The sequence below is a fragment of the Pygocentrus nattereri genome, chromosome 6 (assembly GCF_015220715.1).
Source record: "Pygocentrus nattereri isolate fPygNat1 chromosome 6, fPygNat1.pri, whole genome shotgun sequence".
Lineage (NCBI taxonomy): Eukaryota > Metazoa > Chordata > Actinopteri > Characiformes > Serrasalmidae > Pygocentrus > Pygocentrus nattereri.
Window position 1 is genome coordinate 20,773,243 of NC_051216.1, and position 24,825 is coordinate 20,798,067.

Below are 24,825 nucleotides of genomic sequence, written 5' to 3' on the forward strand. Positions count from 1 at the left end.
CGGCTGCAGTAAAGGTCTGGCAAAGCATCTCAAGGGAGGAAACTCAGCATGTGGTTCATCTCCAATTGAAAATGAAAAATAAGTCTTATATGTATAATTGTCAGTTTGTCTAATTACCTTTGAGCCTGTGAAAATGGAAGGGCTATGTATAAAATGTGTGTAATTCCTAAACGGCCAATTCAATATTGTTGTTAAACACTTTGAATTAATGCATAAAGTATATACCTCAATAACATCTTGATTGAGGGGTCTTTTAAAATGTTTTGTCCCTCTCTTTGTATGCAGATACAGTACTAATTATGATATCTCAGTGTAACACATTCAATAGCTGAGTGATTTCACAAGATTGGTGCCAAATGCTGATTTAAATTTTTTTATGTCTAGAAATCACACTTTATCCTCTATAATTTCAATTACATATTGCTATTAATAAAAACAGATTTTTCCCACATTTTGTGCCAAATAAGATGAAGAAGTCCAATCTCATCACACAGAAGTTGTAACAGGGTGGAATGTGATGGGGTAGAATAGTTCATGGAAAATTGCCTGCCACGCTTTCTGCTATTAAGGTTAGAACATTTAATAACAGCAAATTACATGATGTTTCTGATAAAGACTGCCAAAAAAAAAAAACACTGTCAGTCTAGAGTGACTGGATGGACGTCCTGTTTGTCACACTCCATTAAGGATGCAGAACACAACAAATTATTAATGTTGAACAAATACAAAATGTATGAGCTTTTGAACTTCATCTCCCCTGAAAGCTTAAATGAGGTAATTTACTCCTCATAATGACATTTAATGTGACAGTACATTACTAAATAAGTTAATGTGATGGGATAGAAGACAAACCTCAAAGACAAATGATTACATTTTACTTAAAATGAATGCCTTTATATTCCATTAATATGTTGTGTCAACATTAATATAAGAGTATTTATATTTTTAGAAACAATATTTATGTTACAGTTGTATTTATTAAGTATCCTATTTTATTAACTGTTGATTTATCATTGTTTATCATTCATTTATATTTCAATTTCAGTTTATTGCTCTCAAGCCTTCTCTATTACTTTTATCTTTTGTTTGTATCTAAGAAGTTTCTTTTATTTGTATTCTAATGTGTGCTGTTCACTGTTTTATGTATACTGCCTTACTGTTATTTGTCTGTAAAGCACTTTGAGCAGCATTTTTATGTATGAAAGGTGCTGTTATTATTACTAGTAGTATTAATTTATAAATATTAATAAACAACAACATAAAATTATCTTTTACTTTGTAATCTTAGCTGTATGTAGACACATTAAGAACACTTTTCATTCACTTGAAATATTTCTTTTCATACACCATGTTAAAGGTGAACTTTAAATATTTAAGCTTGGAAAACATTTACAATTGAATGGAAAATTTAATCATCCCTAGTACAATTTCAAGTTTTGTTCATTTGATATTTTTCTACAAAGTTTAGTGCACAATTTCTATTTATTTTGGAAAAAAATCAATCTAAAATGAACCATTACATTACATATTAAAATGTGCAGATGTGTGGAAGATGTTTTAACTTATTTTCACTTAGAAAATCAACAAAATGTGTAATTTGAGCAGGTGCACTTAATCTTCTACATATGACTGTATTAGTATATGCTTTTATGTGTATAGTCCATCTTCATGGTACGGCTCAGTTACCAACTTTATTTGTAGATCATTAATTTGTAGCAGAGCCTCCATTCAAAAGTGGGATGGCCTAGGAGAGTATGATGGATGAGCAAAAGTGTGAATGTGTTGTATGAGTGAGAGATGAAGATAACACCTAGCACTTACTCTGGACAGCCGGAGGGGATTCATATGCAGTAGACACTGTGCATGCGTGTGTGTGTGTGTGTGTGTGTGTGTGTGTGTGTGTGTGTGTGTAAAACCCATTTTTCAGTGTCAAACTTGAGGACACTAACAGAGGACAACTCTCTCTGTCCTTATGCACACCTCTTTCACTCCTTCTCCATCTTTCTTCACCCACTGTCTCCTTCCTTATGTCCATCTCCCTCTCCCTCTCTCTCTCTCTCTCTCTCTCTCTCTCTCTCTCTCTCTATGTTATAATATTCCCATCCCTCCTGGTTTTGCTCATTGTCTTCCTCTTAGTGCCCAAATAACAAAATGAAAGATATCATCTATTTGTCTCTTTATTTTATATATTGTAGAGTTATCTGCTTTTCTTTTATTGCATTCAATAGATCTTCCTGATGCAGTCCTGATGAGACTGAGGTAAACACACACTACACAGTGCGCTTTGGGATGGTGCTACCTGGAGTGAACTGCGTCTGTGCTGCTGACATCTGGGCTGCTTTTAGAAAATTACTATTATCTTATTTATTTATTTTGTATTCCTGGCAGATCATGGAAATAATATGTTAAGGGGCAAATTCTGCCCTCAATGACTGAATAATACACAAAATACCATTAATATCATTTTTTTCAGTATTTACTGTGTCAGCTTTTAGGAGACTTGCTTTCAGTTGTCCAAAAAAAAAATCTCCTTGGGTATTTTTCCACACCTTCAAAGTTCTGAGGTCAATTGTATTTTATGCTGGATTTTATATCTATAAATATATGAAGAGTAGCTGATTTTTGCACAGTACTGTATGTGCACTTGCAACTGCAACAAAATCAGCCATTTAATTAGTGTGATTCATGTGATTAGTGTGATTAATGTAATTCACAAATGTATTACAGTCATAAGTTTATTAGAAGGTTCTTATAAGTTTGGGCTTATTTAAGTCTGTGTACCTGCGTTGGGCATAAACACTGAACATGGGGCCCACTGCCCTGGTTTATTTCTGGAGGCGGGTCCAGGTGCTGCTATATGATCAACCTCTTTCTTTCTCTATCGCTCAGTCTTTGTCTCCTCTTTGACCCAATTCTTCTTTCTAGAAACACAGGATATCCAGTGTGTCTGAAATCTGCTGAAAGGGATCTGCAACCTTGAGATCAGAGAAAGTGTATAGAGCTCAATCATTTCATCACTGTGGCACAAGCTGCAGCACTGGGTAACACATGTGAGTACAGAGGTCTATGAAGATCTGTGTGTTTGAAAACTCAGGGAAAAGAAAGAGAGTGAGAAAGTGTGTGTGTGTGTGTGTGTGTGTGTGTGTTCGGGGGTGTGGGGGTGATGGGGGGGGGGGGGGGGGTATAGCAAGAGAGGAGCATGTTGGCCCTGCGGCAAGGACCTCTAATATAGACCAGCCATCTGCTTCTGTACTGCTGCCCCCTCTGACAGCGCCTAGGCTGAACAGCACCACAGTGTATAACATTAGACTTCCAAACAATACAGCAAAGTGAACAGCTTAAACTAGAGGTGGGCGATGTGACAGCTTGATATAATCACGATAAATAATGTCACAATAAACTTTTCTGGGCATGTTGGGGATATCGATAGTTCAGACAGTTAACTATCTTCACATATCATTGAAAAGATTAGATGAGGCTTCTAAGTGGCACAGATGTCTAAATAAATTTGGGGTCAAGCATTCTGTCATTATTTTCACTGTATCATACCTGCGTACCTGTGGTAAATTGGATTACACTTCTTATACTAAGCGTTTCAAGCTGAAATGTGTGAGTGGAGTTGGAAATAGTGTAGACCACTGATGTTCAAACACAATCATCACAGAATAGCCATGCATCAGCCATTTTTAAAAACCAGTAGCCAGGATCGCTGTCTGTGATTCTTCAGATAAAATCCAACGTAGAGTAAAAGGTAAATTCATTGTTGTTACTATTGTTTGTGTTCACTGTCAGCACTAGCAGTGTATGAGAAATAATATGACCACAATATAAATGACAGAGATGTTTGCCTATTTCACCGTGTTATGCAATGAAACTTCACAGGAAGTCAGCCAGGGTATGGATAGTTTTTGGTTTAGATTAGTAACCATACCGTGCTGTACTGCATAGGCCCAGGGGCAAAAACACCTTAAGGATTGTTGGGAGATAGCAAGTTTGAATAGACCATAATTTGTCTTTGTCAAAATGTCTTCAAGTATTCAAGACCATACCGCCTTGAACACACTTTCAAACATAAAAGTGCATAAATGGTTCAGGGCTTGGATGCATTTTTATAATTTTATTTTTTCCCTGAGGTCCTTTGACACGTCTGAGTTTATGCCTCAAAAACAACAGAAATCAATTTTTATATTACCGTTTTTCAACCACATTATACCTTAAAACTGAGCTCACTAACCTGGCTCCAAAAATCTACCTTCCTGTTGAGTCAAGTTCTACCCACAATCTGCTACACCTGGTCAAGCTAATGAGCTTTTTCCAAAGTTTTTAATTGGCTGGATCAGAGCATTGGGTAAAGGGGGCAGTAGGCTGTTACATTCAAATTAAAACAAAACTTGTGAAAACTTAGAATTAAAGGGTGTTTTGTTTATGTGCCTTTAAGATATACGTAAATGATCTCTGTTTTGATTGGCTATCCTGTATTGTATCATATTCCAAAAGCAATCCAGACTGTAAATCCAGTGCGAAAGGGTGAAGGAAATACATGCAGACTAAAAGATGGACAGATGAAAATGTGATGGTATTCATGACGTCACAAACAGAAAATTCAAAAATGGGCTATTTGTACAGCTCAGCTTACATATTTGGATCATGTATGCTTAATAGTGCATTACAAAACATACATGCTACATCAAACTTACTTCAGAAAAGCAAGAAAACTAAATTATATTGTATTCACTCAATGGAAAGAAAGTGAGATACAATGTAAGGGGGGTTTAAATATAAATCATAATTTTTGCATCATTTACAGAACTCCACAGAACATATGAACGTCCGTGTGCACAATTATTAGGCAAGTGAGCATTTTGACCATTTTATCATTTTTAGGCATATTTTCTAACTCCAAGCTGGATAAACTTGAAAGCTTAATGGATTTAAGCATAGCAGGTGATGTGTATCTGTGTAATGAGGGAGGGTGTGGCCTAAGTAGGTCAACACCCTATATCAAGGTGTGCATAATTATTAGGCAGCTTTTTTCTTTAGGCAAAATGGGCCAAAAAAGAGATTGAACTGACTCTGAAAAGTTAAAAATTATCAAAAGTCTCTCAGAGGGATGCAGAACTCTTGAAATTGCTAAGATATTGGGGCGTGATCACAGAACCATCAAACGACTTGTTGCTAATAGTCAACAGGGTCGCAAGAAACGTGCTGAGAAAAAAAGACGCAAATTAACTGCCAAGGATTTGAGAAGAATCAAGCGTGAAGCTACCAGGAACCCATTATCTTCCAGTTCTGTCATATTCCAGAACTGCAACCTAGCTGGAGTATCAAGAAGTACAAGATGTTCAGCGCTCAGAGACATGGCCACAAGGTAAGGAAGGCTGAAACCTGACCACCACTGAACAAGACACATAAGCTGAAGTGTCTAGACTGGTCCAAGAAGAATCTGAAGACAGATTTTTCAAAGGTTTTATGGACTGATTAAATGAGAGTGACTCTTGATGGACCAGATGGATGGGCCCGTGGCTGGATCAGTAACAGGACAGAGCTCCACTTCGAGTCAGACGCCAGCAAGGTGGAGGTGGGGTACTGGTATGGGCTGGTATTATTAAAGATGAGCTGGTTGGACCTTTTCGGGTTGAAGATGGGCTCAAAATCAACTCCCAAGCCTACTGCCAGTTTTTAGAAGACACTTTCTTTAAGCAGTGGTACAGGAAGAATCTGCATTTTTCAAAAAGACAATGATTTTTATGCAGGACAATGCTCCGTCACATGCATCCAAGTACTCCTTGGCTCGCCAGTAAAGGCATTAAAGATAAAAAACTTATGACATGGCCCCCTTCCTCACCTGACCTGAACCCAATTGAGAACTTGTGGACAATTCTTAAACGGGAGATTTACAGTGAAGGAAAACAGTACAGCTCTCTGAACAGTGTCTGGGAGGCTGTGGTTGCTGCTGCACAAAAAGTTGATCAGAAAGTTGAACAGAAGGCTTATCACTGTTATTGAAAAGAAGGATGGCTATATTGGTCACTGATTTTTTTTATATATGTCAGAAATGTGGCGGCACGGTGGCGTGGTGGGTAGCGCTGTCGCCTCACAGCGAGGAGGGCCTGGGTTCGATTCCACGGCCGGGTGATCAGGGTCCTCTCTGTGTGGAGTTTGCATGTTCTCCCTGTGTCTGCGTGGGTTTCCTCCGGGGAGATGGGGAAAATGTGTTTTTCATTTAGCTGCGTAATAATTCTGCACCATTATAGTTGCCCAATAAATGTGCACATATAGATATTCTCCTCAGAAAGCCAATACCTCACTTTATTTTTTCTTAAACATTCATGTTTGAGGATTATTAACATTTTGTATTAACCGAGAGCACTGTAGTTGGTCATTAATAAAAATAATCCTCAAAAATAAGACTTGCCTAATATTAAAAAAATAATAATTGATAAATCTGATAATTGCACAATAAATATAAAATATAATTAGTCAAGTTTAAAACCCTGCATAAATTGTACTTCTGGAAAACTAAGCTTCACAGATGTAACAAATGTAATGCCATAGAAGGTACACTGATACATTAATTATGGACATGTAGTAAGCTACAGACATTTTGAGCCAGTATATTTAATTGCCTGTCAGAAGCATTTAGAAATGAACAGAAACCTAATTCACTTTGCGCTGCTTTGGGAACAACTAACAACTCAGTAACCATGGAGAAACATGAATGGTAAGCCATTCTCTTTAGCATGGTTATTGCAAAAAAAAAATTATACAACCCTATTTCCAAATAAGTTGGGATGCTGTGCAAAATGTAAATACAGTGGGGAAAAATATTTAGTCAGTCACCAATTGTGCAAGTTCTCCCACTTAAAAAGATGAGAGAGAAGCCTGTAATTGACATCATAGGTAGACCTCAACTATGACAAAATGAGGAAAAAAAAAATTTAGAAAATCACATTGTCAGATTTTTAAAGAATTTATTTGCAAATAATGGTGGAAAATAAGTATTTGGTCAATAACAAAAGTTCATCTCAGTACTTTGTTATATATCCTTTGTTGGCAATGACAGAGGTCAAACATTTTCTGTAAGTCTTTACAAGGTTGCCACACACCGTTGCTGGTATGTTGGCCCATTCCTCCATGAGGATCTCCTCTAGAACAGTGATGTTTTGGGGCTCTCGGTGGGCAACACAGACTTTCAACTCCCTCCAAAGGTTTTCTATGGGGTTGAGATCTGGAGACTGGCTAGGCTACTCCAGGACCTTGAAATACTTCTTACGAAGCCACTCCTTTGTTGCCCTTGATGCCCTTGCTGATGGAAGGAGGTTTGCACTCAAAATCTCACAATTCATGGCCCCATTCATTCTTTCATGTACACGGACCAGTCGTCCTGGTCCCTTTGCAGAGAAACAGCCCCAAAGCATGATGTTGCCACCCCCATGCTTCACAGTTGGTATGGTGTTCTTTGGATGCAACTCAGCATTCACTCTCCTCCAAACACGACGAGTTGTGTTTGTACCACACAGTTCTACTTTGGTTTCATCTGACCATATGATGGTCCCCCCGTATGGTTCTGGGATTTCTGCTCACCGTTCTTGTGATCATTTTGACCCCACGGCTGAGATCTTGCGTGGACCCCAGATCAAGGGAGATTAGCAGTGGTCTTGTATGTCTTCCATTTTCTGATTATTGCTCCCACAGTAGATTTCTTCACACCAAGCTGCTTGCCTATTGCAGATTCAGTCTTCCCAGCCTGGTGCAGGTCTACAAGCTTGTTTCTGGTGTCCTTCGACAGCTCTTTGGTCTTCACCATAGTGGAGTTTGGAGTGTGACTGTTTGAGGTTGTGGACAGGTGTCTTTTATACAGATAACAAGGTCTAACAGGTGCCATTAATACAGGTAATGAGTGGAGGACAAAGAAGCCTCTTAAAGAAGAAGTTACAGGTCTGTGACAGCCAGAAATCTTGCTTGTTTGTAGGTGACCAAATACTTATTTTCCACCATAATTTGCAAATAAAATCTTTAAAAATCAGACAATGTGATATTCTAAATTTTTTTTTCCTCATTTTGTCTCTCATAGTTGAAGTGTACCTATGATGAAAATTACAGACCTCTCATCTTTTTAAGTGGGAGAACTTGCACAATCAGTGGCTGACTAAATACTTTTTTACCCCACTGTAAAAACACAATGTAATAATATGCAAATCATATAAAGCATAGTTTAAAGGAAAATATGACAAGGCTTAGGCCCTCAGGCAGCACTGCATTAAAATCAGACATGATTCTGGAGAAGAAAATCACTGCATGGGCTCAGAAACATTTCTAAATGCCACTGCCTGTGAACAAAGGTTGTCGTTAAAACTCTGAAACATAAAGAAGATACCATATAGAACCAAGATCCAGAAATGTCACCTTCTCTGGGCCCGAGCTCATTTAAAAGACTGAGGTGAAGTGGAAAAGTGTCCTGTGGTCCGACGAATCAACATTTGAAATTCTGCTTGGAAGTCATTGACACTGTGGCCTCCAGGCTAAAGATCACTCAGTTTGTTATAAGTGCACAGTTCAAAAGCCAGGATTCATGATGGTATAGGGGTGCATTAGTGCACATGGCATGGGTGAGTTACACATCGGTGAAGGCACCAATAATGCTGAACAATAGATACGTTTGGCAACACATGCTGCCATCCAGACAACGTCTTTCAGAGAAGGCCTTGCTTATTTCAACAAGACAATGTCATACCACATTCTGCATATATTACAACAGCATGGTTTGATTTGCACACGATTTGCATTCTATTTTTATTTCCTTTTTGCACCGCATTCCAACTATTTTGGAAATGGGGCTGTACTACAAATGTGGAAACTAGAGTCAGTACCAAAATATGAAATGTGGACAAAGGAAGTAATCAATGTATTGCATTTGGAGAAAAAGTGTTTTTTTAAAACAACGAACTGTTAGCTATTTGGAAAATTAGATTAACCTGACTCAACTTGTGAGATACCTATTGCTGCATATAAGTGTACATATAAAGGTGAAACTCTGGATTGGAATAAGGCAGGCCTTTAATTAGTACAGGACCTTTACATTATTTGGAGGTTCTTTAAACTTTAAAAAGTTCTTCACGCTAACAGCTCTCATTTCCAAGAGCAGAACCAACCTCTAAAAGGCTTTTAAGGGAAAGAAAAGTGGTTCTTCTATGGCATCAATCCACATGACTCTGTTTGGCACCTTTATTTTGTAAGGTAAAGCAAGGTAAGGTAAGAGTGTAAGGCAAATCATGAAGAGCTGGCCCTCTCTGGCAGTGCTGGGACCACAGACCCTCAACAACTTGAGCATGTCCAGTGAGAAATTTGGTAAACAGTGGAAAGAACCCTCTTGAATCTATAAGTGTATGATGGCATGCATTGTGTTGATCATGTGTTCTTGTTGCTCTTGGTTGATAAAGCCCGCCTCTGTGAGCAGATGGCCAAACCAACTGTGCAAAAGACTGGAGGTGCCGGGCCTTGGTTCAGCATTTGGGGTACATAATTGGGCTAGCCCCAGGGATGAGTGTCCTCTTCACTCTCCACTTTCTTTTCTTCCTCTATACCTAGCCATCTCAAGGAGTCTTTCTTTTTATATACATGCATACACATATGCAGACTGGACATGAGCATAGCAGGGTGAGAGACTTGTAAATGAGAAGCTACGGATGCATTGTGAATAATAACTTGCGCGTGAGTGTGTGACTGCAGGAAGCCGTATGGCAGTCTCTAAACTGTGATCAGCAAATTGTAATGCTAGTGTGTGAGCCTGTGTGAATGCAGAGCAAAGGAGAGAGTGAGGAGGGGCAGAGAGCAAGAAGAAAAAAGCCACACGGGAATGCTTTTTTTCATTTCATTCCAGGAGCCAACATTCTCCCTTCCACAGCTCATCATCAAATGTCTGCTTCTGCTCCAGCACTGATGCCTTTAAAACTCATTCATCCTCTTTATCAAGAGAAACACCTCCACTTCAAACTGTAACGGTAAAAATCGATTCTCCTTTTATCATTATTTTCAGAGGCAGAATTCTAAACAGTGCAAGCTAGCAAAAAGACTTGTGAAATAAATGAAGACTAAAGAGAATATGAACAAGTAATATTCAGAAATTTCACTAATGCCTTTATGAACTACCAAAGAGGTCAGTTTTGTCAGCTGTAGTATTAGAGTATGCAGTAGGCCATGTGAGAAATTCTGAGTGTCAGAATTTCACTGACCTTTTTCAATGCATTATCACAGCAACTTCAATTTGTCAAACAAGCAGAAACCAGAATGCCCCTGAATTCGTTACAACGGCTCATGTCAAAGTGACACGCTCTCCTTGAAAAACTCATCTGGCAGTGCTGTACAAGAACAAAATGAATCTGTGATCATTTGCCCTAAGGCTATCAGAAGCAATTTCCCCTAAAGCTAGCAGAGAACAGTAATAAGTGATTTGGATATGACGCTATTCATCTAAGGTCTGTTCTCTGGTCTTGCTGCATCATGTTTTAATATACCGACGCCACTGAAGTCCTAGCTGAACCTTTGGTAGAAGAACATTTCAAGCAGCTGGAGACAGAAGTGAAAACAACAGAGAATTTCTTTTTTAAATTGTCCTTGATATCTTTAAAAGCTCAGCAGATGGATTGAGCATTACTGAAAGTCATTCCATGCTAACGTTACCTTCTCCTCAGTACCATACATCTTACTAGCAATTTACTGTTTCCCTGACAGACAAATGACCTTTTAAACAGCACTGACCCCACCCTGACCCAGAGAGGGTAACTTTAGAACAGCATAATTGCCTCAGAATGATTAAGACAGAGAGACGCATGGACAGACAGGCAGACACAGATTTGGGTGGGATAATTTAAGTTATGGGTGGGACGTGAAATTTCTTCAATAATTTACTGTGATGTCAATGTAAAGAACTCATTAAATCAACTGACTTGCCTCCACTTCATATTGATCCGTCTAAATAAATACATCAACTGCTGCTGTTGGGTTTGAAGCCTGGGGACTGATGAACTGCTGATTATTTTGTGCTTTGCCACTCAGTTTGAAATCTCTTTAATCTTAAACTTAAACAATGCTTCCCTGCGGCTTTTTTCAGCCATAAAAGCAGTGCCTCAATGCATCTGCAAGTGTAAATTTAAGAGCAGCACAACATAATACAAAATAAACAGCATGTTTAGAGGCATTCAGAAATAAGTATTGCCAATATAAATAAACCAGCAAAGCCAGAACTATCCAAAGGCTGTATTTCATAAATAGGATTTCCTTACTATAAAAGCCCAAAAGCCAGTTTGGATTTACATACTGGGTTAGTTTCTCAGATCCAGAATTTTAGCCTAGTCCTTAGCCTAGGCTAAAATTAATTTCCAATGGGAATTCCCTGTTAACACTGAAATTTTGCCCAGGATTAAAACTTAATCCATGTCTGGTGTATAGAAAATAGTTAACTTTTTAAAAAGTTTATGTGAGATTCTCGCAGGGTCAGCTTCATTCAGAGTCATACAGCTTTCTCAGTCATTATAGAACCATCCACAGCGCTGTTCATCATTGAGGACACATCCAACCTATCTTAGTATTTACCAGCTTCCTACTATTTAGTTAAAACCTTAAAAAGTTTTAGAGTAGCAGCATCACACTTGAATCCTTTGGCACATGTATCTTCAACAAAAGTGTCTTAATATTATTTAAACAATAAAAAAAAGCAAACTCAAACATTTGAACTGTGATTTCCAACTTTAAATGGTGGTATAACTGTAGGCACGTCACAGTACAGCTGGTCTACTTGCCCCTGCTTCACTGGTGACATGAAAGGGCTATTTTCCATGATTAGTTCCACTCTTTTTGCAACCCTGCAGAGCTGCTGTCTTGTAAGCGGTGCTGTGGGAGATGAGGACCAACTGGAGACAGAGGTCCACATTCTCAGGAGGGCTGGGGCATAAGAGACTGCGCCTATGGTGCATTATTCATTATCCATTCAGCCGGTGGTTACAGAATTCTGCGGGCTGTACTTCTCAGAGCTTTCTAAATGTAATCTCACTTCAAGGTCAATGACTCTGCAAAATCATTTTTCCCTAGGTCACTCATACAATCCTTTGGATTCAAAGCAAATCAGACTCCTAAAGACTCCAATCAATCCCACGCACAAAACAGCATGTCCAGCAGGGCAAGCTCCTAGAGCCATAAGCATGTGTTAATACATGATGACAAGTCAAGGCACATACCATGCACCTGTAACATTGTGCCCTTGAGAAATCCACTGAATCCTTTAGTGTTCTAGTGAAGCTAGAGCCTTCTATGGCAAAATGAAGCAATACATACACACTTAAAAAGACAGGCAATATATTTGCAAGCATTTCATGTCACCACTTAAGAGGCAGCTTTAAAAACCATGGTTGCCCCAAATGGCAGGTTTGATTCCCCACCCCCACACATCATGTTATACCAGTAAGAGTCCTTCAGCTTATGACAATAAGACTTCTAACACTACAATCACTTGGCTCTATAATATGATTAAACTGTAAATCACTCTAGGTAAGAGCATCTACCAAATGTGTGTGAATGTAAATTTAAATATAAATGCATTAAGCACATTGAGTGTCTGGTTCTTATCATCACCACTATGAACAATTCAGATTCAGTAACCTTCTCTAGAAATGAGTATCTGACAACAAAGCACTCTAAATGACTTTGTTAATTTCGCAATCATTGGATTATACAAAAATCTGTGAAAAAAAACCCCAAAAAACTGTGAAGCTGTTTAACTACACTTCAACTGTAATGAAATCAATGGATTGTGCAGAGGCTAGGCTATGCATAGCCTTGGATGACTAGTCCTGCTGTTGCTTAACGAACAGAGCGCCAAGCCCTGAACCCGTATTTAGCAAATCCCCAAATAAGAGTGCTGATCTAGGATCATCGTTGCCTTTGAATACATGAATACAGCATAATGAATACATGGTCACAGACCAGAGCTTACACCAACATACTTAATAAACAAGGGCCCTGGCCTGGTGAAGAATTAGTTCTCACAGAAATGCCACTATTGCTGGCTTAGGGGGAATTTGCTCTCTGTTTTCCCGAAGGACTCAGTTAATGTGCATTTCTTTAATTAGCCGCTATAATTTCCATCCAATTGATCAGGGTTATTGACGAATAGATTAAAAGTAAGGGGAGAGCGGTGGTAAAAAGGCCATTAATCCTGCAAGAGGCGAGAGTGATAGGAGAGCAGTAGCATGGTGCTGCAGAGGAATCACTTGCCGTTCAACAGCATCACACATACTGCTGTTCCAGTCAATAACACTCACACTCACATACAGGTCTGCTGTAAGTAAAATATCCTACTGAGACAGTGTCTGGTGGCAGCCTCCTCATTCACAAAATTGAATATACAATGACAAAAAGTCACATTCTATTAAAAATAACATGTTTCACAAATATTTGGACTTGTCGTTGTCAGTAACTGCAATATCTGTTCTGCATTTTGAAATGAATTTCTGGATCTGTTTTTGTTGGTTAAAACCAGGGATGGTCAATATAATAATACTGCACACATGATAAATTACAAATCTCAATTCCACAAAAAGTTGAAATGTGAAATGACAAAAACAAAAAGCAGTGAATGGTAAATTCTTTTGTTTTATTTTTTTGGTAAATATACACACTCATTCAAATTTGATGCTTTATCTTTCAGTGTTAATGGGGCCTTCACAGATGTCCAAGTTACCCATGCCACGGGTACTTTCTACCCCCGTAATATCATGACAGACCCTGGCTTTTAAACTTTACATTGATAACAATCTGGAAGGACTTTTTCTTTTTTCACCCAGAGAACATTATTTGACCATTATGTCTATTATTTCCATATTCAATATAAAAAGTAAACTTATTGGACCACAATACATGTTTCCACTGTGTATCAGTCTGTTTCAGATGAGCTCAAGGCCAGAGAAGTCTGGACATTGTTGACAAATGGCTTCTCTTGTGTATAGTAAAGCCTTAACTATACTACAAACGGTGTTTATTGACAATGGACTGTAAAAATATTCCTAAGCGCTTGTGGTGAAATCAATCACAGAAGCAGGCCGGTTTTTGATGCAGTGCGGTCTGAGATACTGTAGAGCACAGACATTCAGCTTTTTGATGATATATTTCTGATGATATTATACACTGATATACCTAAAACACTTGCTATTGTTTGTTGATTATCACTGGTTTTAAACAGTTAGATTTTTCTTCTGGCAAAGTAGCAAGCCTCAAACCCTTACTCAAACCCAAATCCTTACTCATAAAGGACCTGGTCTTTCTTGGACACTCCTTTTCTACGAAAGCATGACTACATCACTTGCCACCACATGCTTTTCTGAGCTTTCAGTGGAAATCAGTACTTACATTGAACAACTGCATGTTTCACTGCAAATAGAGCACAATTAAATTTGGAGTCAAAAGTCACAGGACGCTGTTTTATTTTATTTTATTTTTTATTCTATTTTCAACTTTTATCTCTGGGGTCATCTCAAATAAATTGTGTATGCTGAGAAAATCTGCAACAAACACCACCTTCAGCACCGCATTGTGGAGGCTTGCGACAGCATTTCTCCAGAGATTCTCATGTGGGTTCATAACGACTGGATCCTGCGCCTTCAGCTCTGTGTTCAGCACCAGGGACAGCACACTGAACAGGTCAAATAACTGTGCATCACACGCAACGTTCCCAGTTTTTGTTGCAACTTTGTGTGTCGATATGAACCACAAGAGATTCTGATTCTGATTGTGGCAATCAATTTCTGAGACAATTCTGGTCTTCTTTGATATGCTACATGACCACTTTCCCATTGGAAAAAATTGCCCTTGAGCCAATATGGCAGCTTTCAAGATGGCGGCCATGTTCTGGACATAGCCTAAAAGATAGGCCCCCTCATCCATTACATGCTGGGGTATTCAGATGTCATTTTCCCTTTTGTTTCTGAAATAAAACAGCATCTTGTGACTCTTGACTCACCCCATAGTATGTGAAATACAAATCACTGTATACTTCAACTAAGCAAACATCTAAAACAAGCAAATATTGTCATACATATCATGTATCATGAAAATGTTTGTATCATGATGTCATTTTTGCCATGTCGGCAACTGCTAGATGAAACCCCTTGCCATTAAACTGAATAAACTGTCAAAGCATACAACACTTACGAATATTGAATATCCAAAATACCTGTAAACATGTTTTAAAAGGAATGACCAAACCACTGCCTTACAAAAGCCTTGTTTGGTGAATCACTTAATATGAGCATAAATAACTCCACATTCCTGATGTCGTGTGTCAAAATCAATTCCACTCTTTTCAGCAGAGCTACTGAGAATAAACAGAAGGAAATAAAGAATGTAAGGATTACTATGATTAAGGTACACACACAGACACACAGCTGAGCACAGGGTTGCTACTACTATGCGCTAATTCAAGTCGCTCCTCTGAAAAAGGAGTTTTAAGTGTTTATGAGGTCAGTGGAAAAATATGAGGCCATGACGTATTGTGTTTTCAGGCTGTCAGAAGCGTTCAAAAGCAAACTTAAATGTCCCTGATGCTTTGATTTACCATTTTAACTTCACTGCATATATTTAATGAATCTTTGGACAAAATGCTTGGAAATAATGTGATTTCTAAAAGCTGTGAGTGCTGAAGAAAACTAAATCGGTCTCTAAAAATTCCACTTGCTGGGGTTGCACCAAATCAATACTAAGTAGCATTTAAGGCACCAGAGAACATTCAACACTGCCAGCAGTATCTTCTGTGCATGAGCACATGACACAAACCTAAATAATACTAATGACCAAAACTATAAGCATGGTGGTTAGAAGAAAACCCCTCTGCTGACAGATGACAGAGCCAACGCAATTTGCACCATTCCATTTTTAGACAATGAGTTTTTAAAGCGAGTGAAATGAGAGCTCAGCGCAGATGAGACTCCTAAAGCACTCCTGGTGTTTTAATGAATGCTAATTGTTCCAGCGAGCCAGCTGGGGATCATACCACCACAGCATACTCACGGCCATAAGTCGTATGGTTAACCCACACAGCACCATTACCATATATTTTCATATCACTAACTGATCATCTTCATCATCCCAAAAAATGTATCCTTTTATATGCTCTCATATGATAATGAAAGAAAAAAAAAGGGGGCTCTTGGTCAAGTTTTTGGGAAGCTTAATTAGCCAACACAAATTAAATTTCTAATACAGTTAGTGTGAGCCATTTTGCCTGCATTATTCCAAGTGTGCACTCGATGCAGTTGAAGCCAGCATTTCTAATGAGGAAATATAAATAATTTGTTATTCAAGTGATTCTGGCCAGTGCCCTGTGGTAATGACTAGAAATTAAGAGACAAGAGCTGTTAAAGGCCTTTGAATTAGTCTGAGTGGCACAACGTGCAAATGCAAGAGAGAACTGATGGTAAGAAGCAATGTCTGAAGGTCAACCTTCAAACAAACCCAATCTCATAAACAGTGCTGTTTAAAAGGCTCTTTCTGTGCAGCACATAAATAAAAACTCTTGATGGCACCACTGCAAGATCATCACAGTTAAACTGACTTGTACTAAACTCTTCAGAAACAAAGATGATTTTCTTCTTCTAAATATCAAAAGGTGTCACAACTACAGGCAGCCCCACACTGAGTACACCCTCTCCTTGCCAACACCAACAACTGTCTAATGTTATATGAGGTGCAAGAACACATATCAACAATTTTTTGAGATTCTTCAGCATCCTTAGTACTCGCTTATCTGAAACTGATCTGTTGGTGACGTGCTCAGGCACTAGGCCAAGGGTCTGCAACACGTGACTCTTTTACTAACCTGCTGTGGCTCCACAGCAGAATTATAAAAATCATCTTCTGCAGTAAAATAAACCTCTGATGATCATTCTAACACAGTTTTCGCAATAAATGGTATAAAACACAGTAGTTACTGTGGCCTATAACTGCTAACTCACCAATCTTTAACCTGAAGATCAGTGCGTAGACTTTTGGTCACATAGCAACACAGATAACAGTTTAAGGTTGAAAGAAAGGTTTAAGATGAACATTGATGATTTGGAGATAAATGGACTTATTTGCACATATAGGCACCTCCAGCTGGTTTCCTAAAATGTTTAATCTGCAACTGTCAAACACTGGTGTGGAAGTTGCATTCTGGCATCTAATGCAACAATTAAGGTGGAAAGGAAAATATGAAAAAGAAGCTACTGAATGACAAGCTGACTTAAGCCTCTGTAAGGAAAAGTTTCTTCCTGGAGATGTGAAAAAACCAGCTACAGCTGAGCTAAAGCTTAAAGTAGAGCAAAGTAAATCTACATTTTTGATTATATTACACTGTTAGAAATAAAGGTACCATCCTGGTACATGATTCGTTCATTAAGGTACAAACAATGTAAGTGTACCCTCGAAGGTGCAACAGCGGTTTTAAGGTCCAACTGTGCACCTTAAATAAGTTTTTCCTAGAGGAAAAAAGTGAACATTTGTATCTTTTTATAAACTAATGTTTAAAACAGAAGAATAAAATAAAAAGCCTGGAGATGAGATGGGGTGTGTTCAGCCAGTACAACTTAGAAAATATCATTTCAATGGATTATGGTACAGTTATGTTCCCTGACTAAAGGTACTGACATGTACCCCTGAGGGTACCACTACAGTGACAAAAAGGCTACTGCCCCGGTGACAGTGTTGTACCTTTTTTTCTGAAAGTGTATAATCTGGCCTATGTCAGGACATAAACTTGTGCTGAGACATATTTACAACCAAGACAGTAAAACGTTACTTCAATAACATGGACATAAAATGTTGTGGCTCTTTTTGTTGAAAGGACAAAATAGCTCTTCTTAACTTTTGGGTTGTTGACCCCTGCACTAGGCAACACTTCAACATGATAACTGAAGATTGGGTTTTATAGCTGATATCTAGCTCAGTCTGCATTGTGAGCATAGCTACCTCCCCCCTGAAATTAGTAAAAAACTAAATATTCATCACATGTCCAGGGATTTTATAAAAAAGCCTCTTGAGAGCCTTTCTTACTTTGTTGGCATAGAGGCAATGACTAACTAATTTTAAAGACCTGGTGACCCTGGATGCCACCAAGTCCTTTACTGTCCCCGTTAAGGGCCTAGAAGAAAATGCTGCCTTTTGAACAAATCATCCACTGTTTGTGGAGGTTTGTGTTCTCTTTTAAACAGTTTCCTCACAGCTCCAGTGCTTTGAAACGTCTTGTTTGTCCGAACAGTGGAGATGGTGTGAAGCTACTGATTTATTTGTGTTTTCTGATCATTTCTATGATGACGGATGACTAATAGTGTTTGGGCTGCACATCACTTCACATTTATACTCATGCGAAACAAGAAGTTAAGTGCTTTAAGTGTAAAATCAAACTGATAACATAAACAACAACGTTTTTCCTTTAGCCTTTTTGCATATTTACAATAATTCTGAAGAGTGCTGTATTTAGACATAAAATACTTGAAATGACATTTATCCTTTGATTCCATGCAACTCATAATCCAACACTCAAGATGTTTTTATATCCCTTACTGTACTGCAAGGCTGCATCTTGGGTTTACAACAGTTTGCCACAGATTCTGAGGATTTAATTAAATTACCTTAGACAGTGTAATCATTAAGCATGACACTGCCATGTGGAGAGAGACTGAATAGCAGAAGTCAGCTTTTTTAGAAACAGAATGTGACCTTGTACCTCAAATATCTGCGGCACTCTCCACTCCATGACCACCCTCCTCAGCTGATCTGTGAAGACAGAGGTTAGAGGTTGTTAGAAAGTGTTTGAGACAATGACAAGCATACATAGAAAGACAGAAGACATAGCAGATCAGAGAGAGTGGGAGAGAGAGAGAGAGAGAGAGTGCGAGAGAGAGAGAGAGAGAGAGAGAGAGAGAGAGAGAGAGAGAGAGAGAGAGAGAAAGGAGGAGGTTGGCAACACAGAGTAAGACAGAGATCACAGAGAAAGGATGACAAAGAGAAAGATGGATGGGGGATGAATGACTGCATTCTTTCATGAGTCTGTCAGAGTCTGTGACTGGAACAATTGATTATTAGGCTTGGTTTGTTTGGAAGGCCCACTGTGACCTGTCTCCATGAAGCCACACTGCTGAGATTGATGTAGTCTGGTCTAAGTGAACGGAGGTTGTGTCCTAAAATAAGAAGACCTATTGCTGAAAGGAGCTCTTCATATCCTGTCTGTTATCATCCATGTGCTTCACATTTTCCTCTAAGCTTCTGCTTGGTCCCAGGACTTTTTTCCTATGTGCTTTCCACTTCACAGGACTACAGAGAACTTCATACGCATGCATGTATTGCTGTGTTACAGTAGACAGCCCATTTACTCGAATGGAACAGGAGAAAAATAAATGGGGAAAAAAGCTAATAAGTCTTTCAGCAACATACTGAATTTATGTGAAATTGGCTAGTTACAGTCATTAAGAGAAATCAGATGAAAAACAATTAATACACATTTTTTACCATGACCAACACATTTTTATTGGTCCAGAGACCAAAAGATAGGCATAGCTGACTCTTATAATGTATAAAAAATTTAGGCTACATTAATGTGTTATTCATGTTCCCTTCTTCCATTAAGTCTAATTCGGGTAATCCTGGGCTTTTCCCTTCTCTTCGCTGCTATGTTTCAATACTGGCAACACATTCTGCTTTCCGCCAATGTAAATGTCAAACTTATTGATGCATGCTATTTCATGGGAAATTAGAATGCTACAGCCCTTGTCACAGAAAGGTCAGACAGAGTCTTCCCTAATGAAACAGTTTTTGACCTGATTATTATGTCTGTACACCCAACAGTGCTGACACAAAACATTATACTGCCATCATGGCTGTTTTTTCCTCTTCATTCTATGAATAAATAGATAAATAAACTTCATGTGGATAACATGCATCTATGATTGAACTGTCAGGGGATGTGCAGTCTTTACATTGCATATAATAATTTACAGCCTCTTCAAATATTTCCACTCCTTCAGCAGGCTGATATTTGAATAATCAGTTCAGTGCACTCTTTTGTAAATAAGCTGTCTTTTGCAATGATGAATGTGCACACTTCTCAGAGCCTCGCTTATAAAGGCTTAGCGTTAATGGAATCACGTTTTGGAAAACTGAAGTGGAATTCCACTTAATTCTAATTTCACAAAGCTCCTCAGCTGCTGTGGCAATGACAGTAAACAATGTTATTAACCACTACTCACAACATGATGTATTCATTCTTTTTTAAACTTTGCCAAGAGGAACAGTTATTGCTGAGATATTAATTGCTGCTGACAGCTGATGACTGCTGGCATGAAACTGCAGGGTAATTAAAGAGGTAGATTCATCATATTTATTTTTTTGACAGTGGCAGGGCAGCAGGACTGAGTCTGGGAGTGAGGCTACCAACTGAGATGACTCCACACATGGCCCCTGCAGAAAAAGGTTACAGTAAAATACAATACAAACAGATATGGGCAGGTAATGCATTCAAATGTGGGAGTTCCAATCTTATGAATGTTAAACAGGAGGTATGAGCTATTAAGGGGAGATTGAGGAGAAACAGGCTACATAAGACATTCCTGAAGAACAAACCATCCTATACTTTTTGATTTAAGTGAAAACATCATCACAGACAGTCCAACCTGAAGGACGTTTTGCGAACACTGAGGCAGATTTACTCTACACTATCTCCAATTGAACTCTGTTCAAATGTTCAATGCAGTGTAAATCCCTAAGTAAGTGAGTAGGCGAACTTAGTAGATCCAATTTCCAAACATGGTTTGTCTCGCAAGGTCATAACATGTTGCTACAGGCTATAGCTGACAACTGTGCAGTCATCATCCTACCACTTCCAATGCTTCCACCCTGTGTTGATACAAACAATAGCAAATCAATTTGCCCAATTTAGACAACAATACCAAGTTAAAATCAGACAGCAGAGATGTACAAAGGCAAAGAAAAAAACAGGAGCTTGGGGGAGAGCATAATGATTTGATTGGCTATAATATAATAACAGCACTCACAGAAATCAAATCAAATTGAATTATTTTTAAAAATCTGCTCAATAAATACTCTCTCTACTCAATTGGGTACCCCTGTGATTAACCTATCCAACCTGCTCTGCGTCTATGCCCCTGCCCTTAGCACGTAAAATTGCTTGGCACAGTGACAACAAAGTTAGTTGTACAATAATGGGTGATCCTGGACTTCAACGATGAGATGTTTGGCATTCATGGCTCTAAAATTGAACTCTTAAATTTTACATCATTGCAAAACAACGGAACATCTTTTGGCGTCGCCTACTATCAACATATTAAATACAGCATTACTGTTAGTGTTATATGTAAAATGTGTAAAGCAATAGGGGTTACTATTACAAAGAAATCGGCCTCACCCTGAGAAGCTTTTAAAGGATCTCATTATATATATATATATATATATTTGTTTTTGTAGGCCTTCTTGCAGATTTGATGTAAGCAGCTATTATTATTAGTAGCTATTATTTTGTCCACATAATCCTAATATCTGGTACTGTAGACCATTTGGCAGTAACATTTAGGCAATATGAGCATACATAATTAACCTGATTTTTATTTTTTTTATGTAAAATACACACATTTCTAACACAAGCACAGGCTGATATTTCTCGTCAGGAAGTAACAGCACATTCAGTTGCTGAATAGTAGCTGCATTGACTTGACTTTGTTCTTCCAACAACAAAGCTGACTCATTTTTAAGTACTATTCCTTCCTTTTAGTTTCGCTAAACTGCTATTAATAAGCATGCAGTGCAGAGAGAAAGCTGGCCACCACATGTAGAACGTGACAGTTCAGCACCATGGACAGCTTTTTATTTCTAACACAGGCTCATCATTTTCAACATTCAAGATGAACAAGCTGAACAGGATGCAATGAAATTGACGTCACAGCACATTCAGTTGCTGTATATTAGCTGAACTGACGTATCTTTGTTCTTCCAACCACAAGGCTGCCTCATTTTTAAGCACTATTCTTTCCTTTCGCTATTGCTAAACTGCTATTAATGAGCATGCATTGCTGAGAGGAGGCTGACCACCACAGGTAGAATGTGCCAGTTCGGCACCGTGGACCGTTTTCAGCTCTGGCCCTGGGAGCGCACCTTAGGTGGGCCATCACCATGGAGAGCTCCCCAGCGGCGAGGCTGGAAGCACACCTTGGTCTCTTAGTGCAATCAACACACATGGAGCCACTCCAGCCAATCAAGAGATATTCAGAACACACTCTACTCCTTTTCACCATATTTCTTTCTCAGGAGAACTGTGTCACACAAACTAAATGTCAAATCCCACCATAAGCTCTGACAACTCCCTAGTGGCAGCCAAAAAAATGCCAAGGAAAAGCTTTTTGTTTATTTTCTTTCCATCATGTTTTATCTCTTTAATGTACAGCCCACTAGTACTAGCTCCCCCTTCGTCTGCTTGCCTTGGATCTGCTAACACAGCAATTTTGCACAGTCCAAGATTGCTTGGGAATTATTGGTCTATATTGATGATTGCTAAACTAGGAGGCCCCAACAAATCAATAACTATACTGGACTCAAAAATCTAGCATCTAGCTCTACCATAGAATACTGTGAAATGTTTTTGTGGTTCGGACAATTGTCAGAAAAACAAAACAACCAGAACAACCAAAATCAATACACTCAAGTATGTATTATTCCTTTTAGAATTATTCTTGGTGAAGATGAACAAAAATTATCTTTTTTTAGTCAGCTTGAGTTTACACAGAAATAGGAATATATGTTATCTACACTACACGTTTAATAAAGGGTCCTAAATGGATATACAGTTGGAATGTACAGTAGTAGGAAAATCCATCGAGCCAAAGAACCTTTTGTGACATCTTTATTTCTAAGCATGAAGACACATCTAGAAAAGTGCTGTGTTTGAGGTTTTCTGATTAAATATTTTACCTAACTGAAAAGTTGCTCTCACTCATATTTTTAATGTGAGATCAAGCTGATGAACTACAGTCAACATTTTTCATAGTCTAAGTTGATTATGTTTACGAAATATGCTAAAAGTTCTGGAGATACTTATTAGAAAAAAGCTCATGGCAGACTGGGAAGGTTGCTGAGGGAGCTACAGCAACCCTGGATTTCTAGAGCAAATGTTTAGTGGAAGTTGTAGTTGATTGACTGGAAAGTGGCCTGATACTGTCTAATCAAAAAAATTCAACTATAATATTTCTCCCACTCAGTGCGAGTTTGACTATTGAATCCTCATTGTATAGCTTGGCTTTGAGAGTGACAAAACTGGCTATGGCACCACATGTCAAAGATCTGACTGGTCATTGCTTAGCTCATTTACATAATGTTAATTTAGAGCAGAGTGAGTATTTTGTGCATCAGCTGTTTTGAGGTGTCAGTTGTATGTCACAATATAGCATGTTCTGGCACGTTCTGTGTCATTTTGCCAGACGTCACTTAAGTCAAAACACCTTCCTGCGTCTCTGGCTCACAGGCGCTGACTGAAGAACTGAACAGCTGTGAAATTCTCCATTCAGAGCACACACAGAAGAAAGGAGTGAGCCATGATGGGAGGAGGTAAATACAGCAAGAACCCCTCTCTCTCTCTCTCTCTCTCTCTCTCTCTCTCTCTCTCTCTCTCTCTCAGCACCTCTCCCTCTCTCAACCTTTTACACATTTTTCCTTCAAGGACAAGGGGTGCAGGTGGGGGGTGAGGAGAGGAGAGAGATAACAGAAAGAGGGAGGAAGAGTGATGGGACAGAATGGAGGGAGGTGAGAGAAAAACGTGATGAAAGACAGTAAGAATACACAAGTGATCGATGCTACACTTGATTTACTTGAATAGGGTATTACTAAATGCATTTTTTTTACCAGGTGGTGTGTTTTTTTTGTTAATTTATTTGCAAAATTTAAAACACAGACAAAAAATACAAAAATTACAAGTAATATACAGTGCAGGGAGAGTAAAAAAAACCTTGAAAAACCCACCTAAATATTATTAAAATATCACAATATTAAATAAAAGACAAATTTACATACAGGACATAACAAAAAGGGGACATTAAATAACTATAATAATATCAAAATCAACAACGTGTGTGCATAAGTAATGAACATATGTGAAATTATACACGTTCATACACCCGTGTTGCCTCGTGAGCAACAGTAATGATGGGTTGTGCCATAAATTTCTTTATTGTAGAAAGAATATTTGAGACATTAGACAAGTCTTATTGTAAGTCTATTATAAGCAAGTAATAATAATGGTCCAAGAATAGACCCCTGTAGAACTCCACAGAGTAATCTAGCTTGGCAGGAATAGCAAACCTTTATAAAAACAAACCGCTTTCTGTTTGAGGTATAGTTTTTAACCAATTGTATGTGATATGAAACATTTAACATAAATGATTATCTGCATCAAAAACTTTTGGTCAATGAAAATACTACAAGTAAATCCATTTCCTTCAAGTGCAGAGGTAACTTTGTCAGGTGAAGCAGAGCATATGTCAAGTGATTTTTCCAAAAACCATACTGACATTTATAAAGAATAGTTATTTTTTTCTAATATCTCTGAAAAATAGAGATGGATCATATGCTCTAAACATAAGAACCTTTGGCAACTTTTAAATCCTCTGGATTTTCAAAGACAAAGATAAATGTGAGCAAGAGGCTTCATCTATTTAACAAGGAATGCAGAAATACTGCCATGACCAGCAAGTTATTTTTAATTTATCAGTTATGTCATGTATGTCTTGGATATAAGTGGGT

General features: G+C 38.4%; 1 protein-coding gene across 6 annotated transcripts in view; it reads right to left on the bottom strand.

The window, feature by feature from the left end:
- The window catches only part of b3galt1b (UDP-Gal:betaGlcNAc beta 1,3-galactosyltransferase, polypeptide 1b), a 110,295-nt gene that overhangs the window by 35,264 nt on the left and 50,206 nt on the right, over positions 1 to 24,825 (bottom strand). For 5 of the 6 annotated variants that reach the window (XM_017692174.2, XM_017692173.2, XM_037539325.1 and 2 more), the window contains exon 2: positions 18,752 to 18,801. The exons of the other annotated variant lie outside the window; for it this stretch is intronic. The gene's annotated coding sequence lies outside the window, so the exon portion shown is untranslated. The remainder of the gene's footprint in view (positions 1 to 18,751; positions 18,802 to 24,825) is intronic. 6 annotated transcript variants of the gene reach the window in all.